General features: G+C 49.3%; 1 protein-coding gene and 1 long non-coding RNA gene across 31 annotated transcripts in view; both read right to left on the bottom strand.

The window, feature by feature from the left end:
• Positions 1-17949, bottom strand: part of SNX29 (sorting nexin 29) — a 657788-nt gene that overhangs the window by 470692 nt on the left and 169147 nt on the right. The window lies entirely within an intron of this gene.
• LOC144338414 (uncharacterized) lies at positions 13843-15503 on the bottom strand. The gene is made up of 2 exons (XR_013412495.1): positions 14396-15503; positions 13843-14052 (listed from the first exon to the last, which is right to left on the bottom strand). It is a non-coding gene; the product is annotated as an uncharacterized LOC144338414 (long non-coding RNA).

Here is a 17949-nt window from a genome sequence, read left to right as displayed (position 1 = left end):
CCACCTGATCTGTGTGTACACCCTGAATTCCAATTCTTGCTTCCGAAATGAAACGTTTTAAATGTAGATTCATCTCTATATTTCATTGGACTTCAACACTGCTTTCACACTACAATGGCGGAGTTGAGCAGCTGTGACAAAGACCATATGGCCCACAAAGCTGAAAATATTTCCCATCTTCACACAGAGCACTGACTGACCCCTGCCCTGTGTGCCACTTCACATCTATTACTTTACTTCTTCAAATCTCAGTGCCCATGTTACTTAAATCGAGAATGGCTTGATCATCTGTCCTTCCTATCTCAAGGGATGATAAAAGTCAAATTCATTTATCAGAATATCATGTGAATGACAATGACAATTCTTTGAGCCCTTACTATCTGCCAGGCAGTATTCTAAGCACCTTGCCTGATTTCATGTAATCCTTCAACATTGCTAAGAGGAAGAGAATATTATAAACCCATTTTATAGATGAGAACACTGAGATTCAGAGAGGTGAAGGATGGTGACCAAGATGACCCTCTGCCAGGTGGTAGAGCTGGGATCCCATCCAAGCTCTTCCTCCATTCAGCATCCCCTTCTCTTCCTGGCCCTGGGGGACACAGAGGTATTGGAGGTACCGCCCAGCAGAAGAGTGAAATGACAGATCTCAGCCCTGCACTGACACCTTGTCACCCTCTGGCCTGTCTCCACCTTTTCCCTCCAGTCTCGCCCCTCTCCTCCTCCCTTCTTTTTCTTCCCATCTTGAATTCCCAAGACGAGTTTGCCATCTTCCTTTTCAGAAACATACGTGGCCTACTTCTCAGTTGGTAAGCAAAGCCAAACAATGACAGCCACCAGGTACCGATTTGCATTTCATTCTTAGGCAACACTTCATGTTGTTAAGTCTGTAAGAACACTTCTAAAACAGAGAGTAACACTTCCAGAATAAAGACTCAAAGCTTTCGGTGTAATTTAGAAAAACACATGTGTAACGTAGAACACCACCACTAATAAGCAGCAGCGGGAACGTCTGCTGGGAATCTCAGAATTCTCACTGCATCCTCGCAAATGCCCTGTGAGGCCTGGGATTCCCTGGACACTGGAGCCCAGAGAGGTCAGGTAATTGCCTGACAGTGCACAGTCAGTAAGCAGCAGAACTGATTATCAAAACTAGGTCTTCTACCAGATCTAACAATTGGGCCATACCACCACTCCACGAGACATCAGAGGCTGAGTACATATAACGATCATTAGTGAAACAGGAATGCACCCAAATGCTGTACAATGCCCAAGCTAAGGCCTCCCTATCCTTTCGGTCAGGAGAAATCCATCTACTCTTCAGTTCCCTGTCCTGAAATCTGGGCTGCCTGTGGCTGTTGGCACTTGCCAAGGTTCCCCAGAGAGGGCAGCACTACCCCAGAAGAGGGCTACATCCCTGAACCAGCCTCTCCACTCAAAGGTAGAAACCCACCCACAGCCTCTGGAACATAGCTACGGCCAGAGCTGGGTGCTCAGCCGACCTCCTGCCCTCCCTCGAGTCCTCCCTCTGCACCACAGGCTCAAAATGTGAGAATCTTCTACTAAAAAAGTCCATGCTTTGGTATGACTTCAGAACCACACATTTGCTGCTATCTGACTCAGGATGATCACAAGATGGGAATAACTGCATGTTTTCTCCCTCCCTTAAAAAAAATTAAGCCTTTTCAGAAAGGTTTAGGGATGCAACAGCAGACCCCAGAGCTGAGTTCCATTTGGTGCTCTTAGTCATCACGTGAAGATGGTGTGGGCAGCTTTCTGAAACCTCCAATTAGCAGCAGGAATATACAGCTCTATAGGAACTTCTCAGCTCTCAAAGAGCCTGTGTCAACCAGGGAGGAGGGTGAAGCTGTCCCACAGGGTCCATCAGGAGCTAGAGAAGGAATCACAGACCACAAACAAGCACCTGGCCCAGTGAAAGGCCCCTCCAAGCTCTCCTCCAAGCTGCTATGTGATCTAAGATGTGTAAAATCACACTGCGTCCCTAACACCCGAAACATGCTGGCCGGAATTTTTCTCCTGGGCTCCAGGGCATCAGTAAAACCTACGGCTCTCTCTCCAGCCATCAGGGCCTCGGGAACATCTCGGAGGCACTGCAAACAGCGCGCACGCACACACTCACACTCTCACACTCCTCACTCACACACTCCACACACACACTCACACTCTCACACTCCTCACTCACACACTCCACACACACACTCACACTCTCACACTCCTCACACTCCTCACACACTCCACACACACACTCACACTCTCACACTCCTCACACACACACACGTGCTCTCACTCTCACATGCACTCTCACACACACTCCTCACACTCCTCACACACATGCATTCACACACTCCTCACTCACACTCCACACACACACACACACTCTCACACTCACACACACACCACACGCACACGTGCTGTCACTCTCTCACACACTCTTCTCACACTCACATACACTCCTCACACATGCATTCACACACTCACACTCCTCACACACTCCACACACACAGCCTCCTCTCCCACAGAACCCCTTCTCTGGGACTGTGTCCACCACCTACTTAGCCACTTAAACCAGAATCCTGGCTGCCACCCTCCACAACTCCCTCCGGAACAATCCGTGAGAAGTCCCCGAAGCCTCCGACCGATGTCAGAGCATTCTCCTCCACCCCCAGAGCCCCAAGAACAGCCCATCTACCCTCCTCCTCCTGCCTGAGCTTTTCCTCCCTGTTCTGATATATGCATACCAGCAGGCAGGTATACCCATGCACACGCCTCCCTGACCAATGACCTCAGGGGTAAGTGGCCTCCCCCGTGTAACAGAGGAGACCTGGAGCTGGCTTTGCTCCATGGATCTGGATCCAGGGCTCCCAACTGCCACAAACGCTACACGGCCTCCCCAGTCGCCGGCTCACATACACACGTGTCACTGAGCTTCACTAAGGACCCCGCTCCCCGTCACCCACACACCATCACCCGCACTGCCGCTCTCACACCATCTGTTCTCCGTGGTTCCTCTGCCACAGGATCTGCCCCCACCATCTAGAGCTGGGCTTCTCAACTGGAGCAATTTTAACCTCCAGGAGACACTGGGCAACGTCTGGAGACTTTTTTAGTTGTCATAACGGGGAAGGGAGGGGCACTTCTGGCATCTAGAAATCAGAGGTGCACAGGACAGCCCCCACCACAAAGGATTATCCAGCCCAAACGTCAGTACGAAGAGTGAGACACCCGATCCAAAAGTTGAGCTTCTTGTCCACCTTCTTTACCGTTTCCTGCAGCACCAATATTTAATAAATGAATGTGGCCGGTGCGGTGGCTCACGCCTGTAATCCCAGTACTTTGGGAGGCCAAGGCAGAGGAATCACTTGAACCTAGGAGGCGGTTGTTGAACCCTGGGTGGTCCCCAGGCTGGAGTGCAGTGGTGCAATCTCTGCTTACTGCAATCTCCTCCTCTGGGGACCAAGCGATTCTCCTGCCTCAGCCTCCCAAGTAGCTGGGAATACAGGAGCAAGCCACCATGCCCGGCTAATTTTTTGTATTTTTAGTACAGATAACGTTTCACCATGTTGGCCAGGCTGGTCTCGAACTACTGACCTCAGGTGATCCACCCACCTTGGCCTCCCAAAGTGCTAGGATTACAGGCATGAGCCACCACGCCTGGCCATGAATGCATTTTATGTTCACACAGTACATCCATGTTGCCCTGCCCAAAGACAAAGCCACTTCACCAAGGCAGTAGGCGGCAAAAGACCATCCCCAGCCCAGGCCCTCTAGCCAAGTCCCTGTCCATTGACAAGACCCACATGGCTTCGTGGGGTCATTTCTGAAGGAAGCCCGTGATCAGCTCCCACCCATGAGAGCTGCATTTCGGCTTGTTTCAGTGTCACAGCCTCATGGGGCCATGAACAAATCAGGCGGCATCACGTGCGCTTTGGGCCTCAGGGCGCCCTCCCGAGAACTGGGGCTCCCGGATAACCTCCCTGAGGCTTTGTCAGGCTTCTCCTTTTTCAAAGAACAACTGTGAGATACAATTCACATACCAAACAATTCGCCCAGTTCAAGCGTACAATTCAGGGGTTTCCAGCATAGTCACAGAGCTGTGCAGCTATCCCGACAATGTTATCGTAGAACATTTCATCACTTCCACAAGAAACCTCACACCCCTCAGCAGTGAGGCCAAGACCTGAGATCACCTCCAAAGCCATCTTTCAGGTGTGGCAGGAAACCCTTTCTGGTGAAAGCTCTCCCCAACATGTGCAGACAGAAGGGGACCGCCACCCTCCTCACCCCACAACCCCAGGGCCAACATTCCGCCCTCTCTCCGGATGATCTGGGGCAAGAAGAAACCAGCATGCAAAGAACTCACTCCCTCAAATCACTCCTCTAAGAGCTTTTCTCCTCCTGAAGGAGCTCTCTAGAGGGCAATCTACTAGAATGTGCTGATAGAAATTTATGTAACGATCTAATAATAACTCAATACGTCATTGTTAAAAAGGTTCTAGCAGCGGCCGGGCGCGGTGGCTCAAGCCTGTAATCCCAGCACTCTGGGAGGCCGAGACGGGCAGATCACAAGGTCAGGAGATCAAGACCATCCTGGCAAATACGGTGAAACTCCGTCTCTACTAAAAAAATACAAAAAACTAGCCGGGCGAGGTGGCGGGCGCCTGTAGTCCCAGCTACTCGGGAGACTGAGGCAGGAGAATGGCGTAAACCCGGGAGGCGGAGCTTGCAGTGAGCTGAGATCCGGCCACTGCACTCCAACCCGGGCGACAGAGCGAGACTCCATCTCAAAAAAAAAAAAAAAAAAAAAAAAAAAAAAGGTTCTAGCAGCAAAGGTAACCAGAAATGTGGTTGAAGTGCTTCTGTGTGATGAGGGATGAAGCAAACGGAAAAACCAGGAATGTACAGTAGGCTGGGCTCCAGAAACCGCGCCAATGCCCCTGCGCTATGGCCAAGGCACATTCCATGGTCACGAGGGCACCCATCAGCCTGTTCAGTTATGGGAAGAGGATGCTAACTGGGGCGAGGTGTGTAAGGAGGTGGGGACCTAGGAGCAGAGGAACCTAGAATAGGAGCAATAACATGGGGCTTAGATTCAAAGTTGGTTCGATTCTCTGAGCAACCATTCAGCTTGCCATGTGACCTGTGACAAGGGTTCCTTAAACTTCCAGTTTCCTCACATGGAAGGGGGAACCACCCTTTCCTCTAGATCGTGGTTGCTCACCTCTGGGCTTCTGCACATCCTCTCCTTCCCCCAAAGGCTCCTCCCTTCACCCTCATCTGCTCAAATGTCACTTCCACCAGCGAAACTGCCTGGATCCCCGCCCTCCAGCATAGACATGCAAGCATTCACTGCCTGTGTTTGCTGCTTTCTTGACAGCCTACACTTTTCCTTCAGAGCAATTCTCTGTTTGTACTAAAGTGAGTATATCATTACTGTCTGCCTCCTCACCAGAATATGCCACTTCATTACTGTCTCCCAGTGCCGGGACACTGTGGAAACCTGGTGATTTTGTCTTTCCTGGAGAGGCAGTGCAGTGTGCTGGCTGAGAGCTTGGGTTCCAGAACAGGGTGTCAGGTGAGCTCTTTTGGTAAAGGGTCAGGCCTGTGAGCCACGCAGTCTCCTTTGTAACTACTCACTCTGCTGCTGCCACATGCAAGCTGCCAAGGACCATTCCTAAACAAATGGGTTACGATAACGCTTTATTCACGAAACAAATGGTGGCCCTGCAGGTGACAGTTTGCCAATCCTGATGTAGAAGCACACTAAATTTGGATCCTGGTTCATTCACTCCCCAGCTTGTTACCTTCAACAAGTGATGACTTCCTTGTGCCTTGGTCCCTCATCTGCAAGAGGGCAGTGGTACTTCTACCTACCTCACTGGGAGGATTAAAAGAACCTCTGAAACACACTAAGCACTCAATAAATATGAGCTGCTGTCATCATAATCGTCATTACTTAATGGTGGCGATAAGGGAATCAATGATTGCACCTCCCAACCCTAGGCAATTAATGGTGGCTGCCATGACGATGATCACATTGATGATGGTGGTGGTGGTGGGTGGAGGAGTCAACCCTGACAAAAAGAATGGCAACCAGGTGAGCTCAGGGAAGGGACAAGAAATACCAAGAGCTCTACCTGGGCTCACAGAGGCTCTGTGACATCTGACACCTGGACAGTCTGGAGGGCCAGACAAGTGGCCCCCACAGCCACCTCTCTGCAACCTCATCTGCATCGGTGGCAGAGCTCAGACAAGGACCACTGGGTGACTCCAGCTCTGGACCAGACAACCAGCTGGTGCAGTCACAGGTCACTGGAACCAGCTTTCTCATGAGGGAGGCAAAGAAAAAAGTTTCCAAATGGGAACAATGGCCTCACCAGCTATGAGATGGCCAGGAAGGCAGTTTATTCGGTTCAGCCAGCAAAGCTAAGACTTCGTCATAGCGTGCCCCACAAAGTCAAAATTCCTTTGGACGCAGAAGAGACAGGCATTGAGCAAATGGGCCATGTGGAAGACTGTAACTGAGAGCCCCCGGTTTACCACCATCCTTAACCACCGGCTGATCCACGTAAGGAGAGCTCCATGGAGCAACCCAAAAGCAAGGATGGAGCATTTTCTTCTTCCTAGTAGGGCTTGCATTTTGCTTTGCAAAATAAGCACATAAATAGTCCAAACAAACCAATAGTTATTAAATTCACAATATTATGTTGGACACGAGATCCGCTGGAAGCACTGAATGAAAGTATATCATGGCTTCCGGTTTTCAACAGCCACACACACCCAACTCTAATGCCTGAAGCTGCTGGTGGCAATCATTAAACCAATGAATACAGGGCCTCTAAAGGAGGGTGGGTACACGGAATCTTTGGGTTTTCCAAGAGTGGTGTCTACATAACAATTTGTATCCTTCTAGGTCCAGCCACCTGAGAAGTAGGTGGGGAAAGGCTCTGGTAAGGAAATGACCCAATACCATCAACTGCTCCAAGTAAACTGAGTCCCACGCTCCCCTGCACACTACAAGACTCAGCTGCCTATGACCCCAGCCTTCGTGCTCGCCAGCAACTCCACGTGGAGAGCCCTTCCCTCGCCATGTTAACCTGGCTGACCCTCCTGTTTCAAGGCTCAGCCTTGCCTGACCTCAGCCCGTGGGTAGACTTCTTCCTCTGTGCTCCCAAACCACCCTCTGTTTAATTTGCTCCCAGCACTCACTGCTCTAAATGCCCATCATGGCCCCCTCATTTGTCTCTCCCATTTGCCTGGCTGCTCTTCAACGAGAGCCCTGCCCACTTATCTCTGTATCCCAAGTACTTTGCTCAGTGCCTGGCACACAGGAGATGCTCAATAAATGTTTGTTTCATCGATGAATTGATGTAACTACTTTGGCAAACCACCAAATCACATTTTTAACCAAGACTGCTGCTACTATTATTATTATGATAACGGCAATGACTACTACTATTAATACTACTACTATGAATAGGTGCCATGGATTAAATGCTTGCCATGCATTAAACAGCGTGATAAGTACTTTAAACTATTCTCTTGACAATCCCCTAAGGTAGCCCCATTAGACAGGGACAAACACGGCCTAGACAGGCGAGGCAGTAGACCCGAGGTCACATGGTTAGTGTGAAGCAGAGCTGGCTGACTCTCATCAGTCAGAAGGGAATCAAAGGCTGGCCGGGTGTGGTGGCTCACGGCAGAAATCCCAACACTTTGGGAGGCCAAGGCAGGTGGATCACTTGAGCCCAGGAGTTCGAGACAAACCTGGACAACATGGCAAAACACTGTTTCCACTAAACACACAAAAATTAGCCAGGCATAGTGGTGGTGTGCACCTGTAATCCCAGCTACTCGGGAGGCTGAGGCAGGAGACCTGCTTCAACCTGGGAGGCAGAGGTTGCAGTGGGCCGAGATCACACCACTGCACGCCAGCCTGGGCGACAGAGCAAGACTCTGTCTCAAAAAATAAAATAAAAATAAGCAAAGTTTATATTTAATATTTGAATGGAAAAAAACAGACCTGTAAAAGTAGGCTTACAAAAAATGTTTAGCTGAGTACAGACTCAAACTAAAGGATTGACTATTTTGCCTACATATATTATTCTTTCTCTTTTCTTAGGCATAAGTGACTTGACCTGAGACAAAAAATGACAAGCAAGTTATCTTTTTATGCCACTAAATTGCTAAACAACTTGACAAGCTGTATATGCACTACATAATAACTAGAAAGCACACTGCAAAAGGAAAATGCTGTTTGCAGAATGCGTGTCACTCAAACTCCTCTCTTATTCAGGACAATTGTGCGGGAAACACATGAGCAACAGAGATTGCAAAGCAAAAACATGGGTTTACTCGATTTATATTCACTTGCATGTGAAACCATGTATTTCCCGCTTAATAAGATGCCAATGCATCTCCAAAAGTTCTGGTAAGTGGCCTTTATCTGTTCCTCAAAAGGCTGAACATGACAAACTCCTGATTCACTCACACGACAGCAAATGCAAATTCAAGAGCAGCCGTAGGAGAAGTGAGTCGAAAAGGCATGAACAAGGCCAGGCGCGGTGGCTCACACCTGTAACCCAAGCACTTTGTGAAGTCAAGGTGGGCAGATCACCTGAGGTCAGGAGTTCAAGACCAGCCTGACAAACACGGTAAAATCCCTTCTCTACTAAAAATACAAAAATTAGCTGGGCATGGTGGTGGGCACCTGTAATCCCAGCTACTCAGGAGGCTGAGGCAGGAAAGTTGCTTGAACCCAGGAGGCGGAGGTTGTGGTGAGCTGAGATCGCACCACTGCACTCCAGCCTGGGCGACAAGAGTCAAAAATGTTCATCTCAAAAAAAAAAAAAAAAAAAATGAGTAAACATACTCATATGAATTCTGCTGCCCAAAGTAAGAAAATCCCATGATGAAATCCAAGCCAAATGCTCAGGCTGCCCATACAGCTTCCAAATGCCAGCCCCTTCCAAAGTGAGAAGTTTCAAGAAATATTATCAACCAAAAAAGTATATATTTGTAAGCAGTATTCAGTCTTGTCAAGGTTGTAATGCTAGGCCGGGGGCAAAAATACAGCAGCTAAACTTCTCAAAACCACGAACCTACAGGATCAAAGATTCCCAAGCTCATCTTATAAATCCTTATCACATGGTAACTCGCTATTGCATGGGTTTTCTTAAATCAGCATAACTAGTATTCTATTAACCAGAAATCTTGGTCAACTGGAAATTCTGTGTTCCAAACTCCACTCAGATGTCTTATTTCATACCTCATTCCCTCTCACATTCTGCTCTGTGCCCTTCTTAACATTTCTTTCATACTCCACACTCATCCCTACCCCAGGGCCTTTGCATATGCCCTTTCCTGTCTTCCCCCAGACATTGGGAGAGCTGGCTCCTCCTCATCCTTCCGGTCTTGGCTCCTTTGTGCCCCCACACACACACTGCACCACCAAAATGCTTTCCCCATCTAAGAAAGCAAACCCTCCCACCAAAAGATATTCCCCTCCCTAGGTCCTTTGCAGATTCACATCATCATCTGGTACTATCTTCTTGGAAGTTGTACCACCTGAGACCTCATTTTTCAATTACTTGTTATCATCTCAGTCCTCCCCACCCCACCCCATAGAATGTCCAAATCTGGACACACCCTCTCCTCACCCACACCTGCTCATCCTCTGCACCAGGGAACAGTACCACCATCCAGCAAGCCAGAAACAGAGCCTGCATCAGCTTATGGTCCATTCTCTCCAACAGAGACTGCAGGATGTGCCAAGACAGGGAACAGTCCCTGGCCCTGGCTGAACGAAAGGTTTGGTTTTACAAATACACATCCTCCCAAGACCCCGCCCTAGACCAAGACACCCATGTTGGGCAAGAAGCTTCTACAGAGGGAATCTTCTACAGGGGATTTCTAATCTCCTGTTGCCACCAGCCTCTCTGCACTGCTCTCAATGGAAACGCCTCTCTAACCATGTGAATTCGTCGGTGCTGCATCCTCAGTGCTACTCCATCGCCTAGAGGATAATGACCCACCGCCAGGCATGGTGTGCAGGACTCTGGTCTGGCCTCTGTCCACTGGAGCTCCTCTCCAGTCACCCTCAACACCCTGGGTAGCAGAGTCTAGTCCATCAAACACACCATGTCTTCCTCCCTGCCACCCCACCTCACCCACCTGCCAACCCCCTAATCAGCCTTCCAGATGTAGCTCCAGTGTTGCTCCCCAGGAAGGCCAGTCCTGCCTTTCTCAGCACAGTGAGCCAATCCACCCTGGGAACTCCCCAAAGGCCATTTCTATCTACCATCAGAAGCAACAACTGGCCAGGCACGGTGGCTCACGCCTGTAATCCCAACACTTTGGGAGGCCAAGGTGGGCAGATCACCTGAGGTCAGGAGTTTGAGACCAGCCTGGCCAACATGGTGAAACCCCATCTCAACTAAAAATACAAAAATTAGATGGGCATGGTGGTGCACACCTGTAGTCCCAGCTACTTGGGAAGCTGAGGCAAGACAATCACTTAAACCCTGGAGGCGGAAGTTGCAGTAAGCCAAGAGCATACCACTGCACTCTAGCTTTGGCAACAGAGTGAGACAGTCTTAAAAAAAAAAACAAAAAAAAAAAGCAACAACTATGTTGTGTGACAAACACGTGATTGCTGGCCCTCCAGGGTAAAATAAGACAAAGTCTTATTTTACTGTTGCCGCTGCCCAGCACCATGACCTACATGGAACAGGCATTCCCAGGTTTGTATTCAGGAAACAGTTACTACACACCTCCTACAAGCCAGGCCCTGTTCAAAGCACCAGACCCAAAGTGAAGAGGACACACAAGACCCCACTGCCTTCAGGCTAGTTCAAGGTCATCAACTATGGCCCACAGGACAAATCCAGCCTGCTGTGTATTTTTTGTGGCTTCTTAAATAGCTTTATTGACTATAATGTGCCTACCACACATTTCTGCTCTGTTTCTGTGAATGAAGTTTTAGTGGAACACGGGCATGTCCATTCATTTATGTACTGTCTCTGGCGGCTTTCTTGCTGCAACGGCAGACTTCAGTAGCTGTGACAGAGACCACATGGCCTGCAAAGCCAAAAATATTTGCCCTCTGGCCCTCAACAGAAAATATTTACCAACTCCTCATCTACCTAGGAGGGTGTGGATGCCCTGGGCAAGCCCAGTCAGCCAACCAAGTGTTGATCATTTCAGAGGGTCAAAGTGACATAAAGAAAATAACACATGGTATTAGGATGGATGACGAGAGGGTAAACAGACTAGGCCCCTTCGAGGCGCTGACATCTGTGCTGAGGCTGGACACCCTAAGAAGGAGACAACCGTGCTGAGATCTGAAGGAAGAGTGTTCAAGAAGGGAGCCATCACATGCCAAGTCATCCAGTGGGAACAAGCCTGGCGTTTCAGTCACAGCTCAGCAGGAAGTACATGACACCATCAAAGGGGTTGATGGTGAGGATTAATAGACCATTTACAGAGGAGCAAGGTGAAAAAAAACCAACAGAGGAGGTGAGGGATTCAGGGGCTGACAATTGTGGAAAGACTGTATTGGTCCATTTTGCGTTGCTCAACAGGAATACCTGAGGCTGGATAATTTATACGGAAGGGAGGTTTATTTGGTTCACAGTTCTGCAGCCTGTGTAAGAATCGCAGTGCCAGCACCTGCTTCTAGTGAGGCCTCAGAAAGCTTTCAGTCATGGCAGAAGGCATGGAGAGCCAGTGTGCCACATGGCAAGAGAAGCAAGGGCAGGGAGGGTGGAGGCACCAGTCTCTTTTTAAGCAACCAGCTCTGGTATGAACTAATAGAGCAAGAACTCACTCATCACCAAGGGGAGGGTGCTAAGCGATTCACGAGGGACCCACCTGTCCCCATGACCCAACACTTCCCATCAGATCCCACCTCCAACATTGGGAATCACATTTTAACATAAGATTTGCAGGGAACAAACATCCAAACTATATCAGATGCCCACCCTACGCTCCTTCAGGCCTGACGGGTAAGGCAGATGGTGGTTACTGGAGTCCAGCATCAAATGGGCAGTGATGCCACTGAAAGAAGGTGCAGTCTCCAGCAGAGAGGAAGACGAGAGAGTAACTGCCCCGGCCTCAAGTCCTTCCTGGCAGAGCTTCCCACTGACCAAATGGGCCAAAGCCAACCATAAGTCAGGGGTTGGAGAGCCTCGTGATGGAGTCCACCAAGCTGCGCCTCCGGGGCCAAGAGGACAGTGGAAAGGGAAAGGGCTGGAAAGAAAATCCAAGGGGAAAACACAGCCCGTCTGGTATCCCCTGTCTATCCAAAGGTCAGAAAGGTGGCCAACATGGCTTCAAGGGCCATGAATGAAGACAGTATTACCAACCTCAGAATATGACGAGGTATCAGACATTGGAACTCATTGCAGGACGTATCAGGGGAGGTGCAAATGAAAGATGAAATCATCACTGTATCTCTGTCAAAAATGTACTCGGGTGTGGGTTTTGATCAGCTGTAGCATGTCAGCATTCCTGAGAAAAACCAGGAAAGCAAGAAGAGGATGATTTGCATATCTCGAAATCACACATACAGTCGCTACTCCCCGCACGAGGCCAGAAGTGAAAGCCGTCAAGATCCCAAAAAAGAAAGCTCCCATGGTTCAGACATTGATGCTATAATGCCATCAAGAAATGGGGGGGAACAGCACTAACACTTCTGCCATGAAGTTATGTCTTAAGTGCTCAATAGTAGCTGTTATTAATACTCAATTTTATTTTGTGCACAATCTCCATATACTTTTTTCTCATCTTCCGTAAGATATAATTCACCCTTTTAAAGTGCATGTCCAGTGGTTTTTAGCATATTTGCCAGACTGTATAACACCACCACTAATTCTATGAGGAGATCATTTTCATCACCCCAAAAAGAAACCCTATATCCATTAGCAGTCACTCCCAACCGCCCACGCCCCAACCATGGCCCTTGACAACCACTAATCTTGTTGCTGTCTCTAGAAATGTGCTTATCCCAGATGTTTCATAGGAATGGAATGATATAATAACACCAAGTTATTTTTAAATGATTAGTGCAGGACTATTTTTCTGGCTGTGACCTTCTAAAGTTGGTGAGCTAGTTGGCAGAGCACATAAGTCTTTCTGCTATGTAACCAAGGGGGTAGACTCAGAGGGCTGAAAGATTCTGAATCCAAACTAAAATGAAGATTCTTGATACTAAAAACCTAACATCTATTCCTACCACGCCTGCCGCCGCCCCTCAGCAACATGAATACAGTCAGAAAGTGGAGTGGAGGCAGTTCTTGGGGTCCAGCAGACCCAGCAATGGGGCAAACAATGGGCATCCAGCCCACCACCCAGGCCTCACCAGCATCATTTCCACACCTGGCAACGTCAGAGTCACGGTGCTGTTCCCTGCTGTGGCAAATCTTGTCATTACCACTTGGCCCTAAAAACATTTGTTTGAGACATTTGACTAGCCTGTACTTTTGGGAAGGGACTTACTTAGAGTTCCCAGAGACAAGAGAGGTGAAGAACAGATTTTCACTGCAGAAAATTCGTGCCTATGATTGGAAGTGCTGCTTAGATGCACTGGGTTCTAAGATTTTGGGGCTATAAAGAGTGCAGTGACTGAAGTGGCTACCTGAATACACAGGATTCTAAGATTCTGGGGCTATAAAGAGTGCAGTGATTGATTAGTAATGTCTGCAAGAGCACAAGATAAGGGAGTAGCAGCAAAGGACCCTGTACTTCCTATCCCTGTCTTGAATGTGCACCAAGGCCACTGAGCCCACTATCCATGAGGTATGAGTTCTCCCAGTCCTACTGGGAATTTTTCTTTTTATATTTTTATTTCTAAATTTACTTATTTTTAATAGAGACAGGGTCTCCTTATGTTGCCCAGGCTGGTCTCAAACTTCTAGGCTCAAGTGATTCTCCTGCTTCAGCTCCCCAAAGTGTTGGGATTACAGATGTGAGCTACCGTGCCCAGCCCCAGAGGGGATTTCTATTCTCCTACTTGTGAAACACACAGCCAAGTCTCTATGCAGATGTGGCCCATGGAACCTACAGTCTCATAAAATCCTTTGCTGAAACCTCAGCAAATTCTTTAGGGAGAAACGCCTGGTCCAAGACATTCGAAGTTGAAGCCTAGAAACAAAACAGTGAGAGTTCTCAAAATCATCTTGCATCTGCTCAATCCTGGGATCGCTGGTTACTGGGAATTAGTTCTTGAGAAGCAGCCCAACATACAGTGTGCTGAGCCATCGTCTCTGAAAGAATGGAAGGGTGAGGAATGAAGCCAACTCCCTACAATGCTCCACCGGCCATGCCTGGAACTGGGGATTAGACAGAGGGATGAACTTGGCTGGGTATCGTCACACACTTGCAGGGGTGCCAGCCTTGCTAGGAGCCAAAGAAGCCCTTTGTTAGACTGGTGTCCTCAGCAGGGGGCACTTGGAACCTTCATTCCGGCTAATTGCTAAGATAATGCAGTTATGCACAAGACGTGCTTTCTACCAAAGCCTACACCACATTAATTCCAGAAGGGCTCATCTAAAACCAACAGGCAGGTGTTACAAATCTCCTTCTCTGCCCATTCTCCATGATTGGAGAAACGATTCCACGCCACAGGCAAAGAAGATCCTTGTTCTGAGTTGAGATCAAGTCAACAACAATTTACTGGGCACTAACTAGAGAAAGTGGGACAGAAGTCAATATTTAAACGGTCAAGCACTGAGCTAAGGGCTCCCCCATTTCACTCAATCCCCATGTCCCCATTTTACAAATAAGGAAACAGGCTCAAAGTTGCCTGAGGTCACACAGCAGGAAATGAGGGAGCAGGGGTCCACTCAGGCCACCGCAAGTCTCCGGTGCACGTTGCATGTTCTTTTCATCATGCCACGCTGTCCTCTTGGCCCACAGCCTGGGTGAGGCATCATATCAATGTTCAAGAAAAAGAACTAATGTGAGCTTGGCCTATGAGGCACTTATGCATAAGTGGACCACAAAAGACATGAGAATGTTCAAGCAGAACTACTGGGTGCCCACATCCATGACAATTAAAACCGGCCGGGTGCAGTGGCTCACGCCTGTTATCCCAGCACTTTGGGAGGCCAAGGTGGGTGCATCACTTGCGGTCAGGAGTTCAAGACCAGCCTGGCCAACATGGTGAAACCTCGTCTCTACTAAAAATACAAAAATTAGCCAGGCATGGTGGTGCACATCTATAATCCCAGCTACTCAGGAGGCTGAGGCAGGAGAATAGCTTGAACCCTGGAGGCGGAGACTGCAGTAAGCCGAGATTGTGCCACTGCACTCCAGGCTGGGTGACAGAGCAAGATCCTGTCTCAAAAAAAAAAAATTTTTTTTTTTTAATTTAAAGTGCTCTACGTGGGAGGTAAACGCTGCAGTGGGCGGTGAAGCCACCACTGCAATCAAGCCTGGGCAACAGAGTGAGACACTGTCTCTTAAAAAAAAAAAAAAAAAAAAAGGCAGCAGCAGCAGCAACTTTAACTCATGCACGATCAGCTGGAGTTGGTTACTGTACCTAGCACCTGAGAACTTACACCAGATGCTGTGATGTAATGTGAATTATAATACAAATCTGGGATGCTGGAAAACACAGAGGATGAAGCACCAGAGGAAATCATGGCGCCTTCACACTGCAGCTGGCTCCTGATGCATGAACAGAAGCCAGCCCTCGGGCAGATGGGGACATGCAAAGGCCCAGAGGCACAAAGGGCTTTCAGAGAATGGCCCTGCACGACGTCTCCACTTCATGGTGTAGGGAACAGGGCACCACTCAAGCCCTCCCAGCAAGGAATTTGGGGTTAGGGACAGGAATTCAGTTCCTAGATTCTTCACGTACGAGCTCACATGAACTTAACCAAGATAGGAAACCTCCAGTCTCTGCTTTTTCATCTGAAAAATGCAGAAAATCAAGCCTGCTTCATAGCCACGTTTCAAGGGTTCCATGGAATTATGTCAATGTAAAGGCTTGAGACCTTCTACACAGTGCCACACCGTGGCCTGGGGTCAAAAGATAATACGGCAGAGCTCTCTGGGGGAGCAGGACACCCAGGAAACAGTTGCTGTGAAACCTCCCACCCTGAGCAGCAAGAGCAGTTCCTTTAGGAGACATCAAGACCCCACGTCCCTTGCCCTTGGCTCACCTCTCACCCTCATGCTGTGGAGAACCAGTGTGTGCACATCACCTACTCACTCCCACCCCCATCACCATGAGGTCTCCCCTGTCCTGCCTCAGGACTTCCTCCAGAGCCAGAGAAGGGGACCAGCCCTGCTGGCAGCGCAGTGTGGAAGCAGGGCAGAGACAGTCACCTTGAGGGGACAGCCATCAGCCTATGGGGGGATGTTGGCGGATGAACACCCCATCCTTCAGAGCCGACTGCGAGGCATGTTCTCTGCACTCCTCAGGGGACCCTCCGGCCGCCCACCTGCAGCCATCTCAAGACACCCCCTTTCCTGATTGCTGTTCCTTCCCTTCTCACCCTCCAGCTCCCTCACTGCAGGTTCCTAGGATCGGCTCTTAGAGAAGCACCTGAATCCAAGCCCCTGACTCAGGCTTTGCTCCCGGAAGAACTAGGACTAGAACAGGGGTCTCCCTTCCCAGCCACTCGGCAGGCCCACCCCACAGAAATGAAAATGCCCCCTGGTCCTTGGTCATGCATCTGCACATACCAGAGCTCCGGGGGAAGTGGACACGAGGAAACTCAGTGCCCAGAGGGACCACGCCCTGGGCTCCTGTGCTCCCATTCTCCTGAGGTTGGATATATAGGAAGCCCTGATAATCAAATCATTCATTTGGCCAAGTCGGCTGGACAGCCATTTGCTAAGGACCTAGAGAGGCCTGCCTTACAGATGACGCCATAGGGGTAGACAAACAAAACACCGCTCTCGGCACTTACAAAATCAGTTTAGAAGACAAACAGGGAAACCTTCCTGCACATCAGAGCCCCAGCGAACCCCTGCCCCATGTCCACCTTCACTGGGCTTCGTGGTGCTCTCTGGGGGCAGGAAGAGGCAGGGAGAGAAACCCAGGCAACCGGGTCCCCTTCTTAAGACTCCATGAGGGCTGGGCCAACAAGGCTCATGCCTATAATCCCAGTACTTTGGGAGGTCGAGGTGGGCGGACCAACTGAGGTCAGGATGAGACCATCCTGGCCAATATGGCGAAACACCGTCTCTACTAAAAATACAAAAATTAGCCGGGTATGGTGGTGTGTGCCTATAGTCCCAGCTACTCAGGAGATTGAGGCAGGAGAATCGCTTGAACCTGGGAGGCGGAGGTTGCAGTGAGCCAAGATCACGCCACTGCACTCCAGCCTGGGCGACAGAGCAAGACTCCATCTCAAAAATAAAATAAAATAGATTAGAAAGAAGCGAGAGAGTTAACCAAAAAGCTATCTGGAGGAAGAGGGTCTTAGAGAGAAACCTTACAGCCAAGGCTTCAAGGAGGTTTGGGGGGTGTGCGCCACGCACATTAAGGAACAGCAAAGAGACAAATATGCCCAGAACAGATGAACACAAGGAGGAGTCGGAGGAGCAGAGAGAGGTGATGGGAGCACCGCATCATGTCAAGTCCTTTTATACCATTCACCAGCTTTGGCTTTACTTCAAGGGAAGTGGGGAGCCACTGCAGGATCTTGAGCAGAGGAGGGATCTCATGAGGACAGGCCCAGCCATCTCTAGCATGGGCCCCTTCCTTGCAGCAGTGTCACTGGAACAGGACAGGCCCCAGGACTACACAATCACTTAGTGTACCCATGCTGGTTGCAGACTCTCCAGGAGGATGAACTGCAGGAGGTTCTGGGCCCTCCCTGCTCTCGCACTCCCAGCTGCATCTACCCCTTTCATTGTCCATCTCGGCAGGCCACCACCCCTTACTCAAACGCATGTCCAACTTCACAGTCTGCCCTC

Source organism: Macaca mulatta, chromosome 20 (assembly GCF_049350105.2).
Source record: "Macaca mulatta isolate MMU2019108-1 chromosome 20, T2T-MMU8v2.0, whole genome shotgun sequence".
Classification (NCBI taxonomy): domain Eukaryota; kingdom Metazoa; phylum Chordata; class Mammalia; order Primates; family Cercopithecidae; genus Macaca; species Macaca mulatta.
This window is presented reverse-complemented; position numbering and strand designations above follow the sequence as displayed.